This window comes from Musa acuminata, unplaced genomic scaffold (genome assembly GCF_036884655.1).
Source record: "Musa acuminata AAA Group cultivar baxijiao unplaced genomic scaffold, Cavendish_Baxijiao_AAA HiC_scaffold_745, whole genome shotgun sequence".
Taxonomy (NCBI): Eukaryota; Viridiplantae; Streptophyta; class Magnoliopsida; order Zingiberales; family Musaceae; genus Musa; species Musa acuminata.
Window position 1 is genome coordinate 34,713 of NW_027020975.1, and position 358 is coordinate 35,070.

Below are 358 nucleotides of genomic sequence, written 5' to 3' on the forward strand. Positions count from 1 at the left end.
ATGATCCAGACGCATATATGATATATGATATATGTCATATATGTGTGGACATATGCGTGCGTATCAGGAACGCAGAAAATGCGGATATGGTCGAATGGTAAAATTTCTCTTTGCCAAGGAGAAGATGCGGGTTCGATTCCCGCTATCCGCCCACGGTGAAGTAATGTATTATGATAGATAAGAGATAAAATCCAAAATTAAATTCGAACTACTATTGCTAACTACCCCCCCTAATGCTAACTACCCCCCCCAAAAAAAATAGTTAATTAATTAGAATTACACCTAAAAAGATCTTTTTTTTTTACAAAAAAATGTTGCGGAGACAGGATTTGAACCCGTGACCTCAAGGTTTATGAGC

At 37.4% G+C, this 358-nt stretch overlaps 1 non-coding gene across 1 annotated transcript; it reads left to right on the plus strand.

The window, feature by feature from the left end:
* The first annotated feature begins 80 nt into the window (after positions 1-80).
* Positions 81-151, plus strand: TRNAG-GCC (transfer RNA glycine (anticodon GCC)). Its single transcript has one exon. It is a non-coding gene; the product is annotated as a tRNA-Gly (tRNA).
* The last annotated feature ends 207 nt before the right edge of the window (positions 152-358 follow it).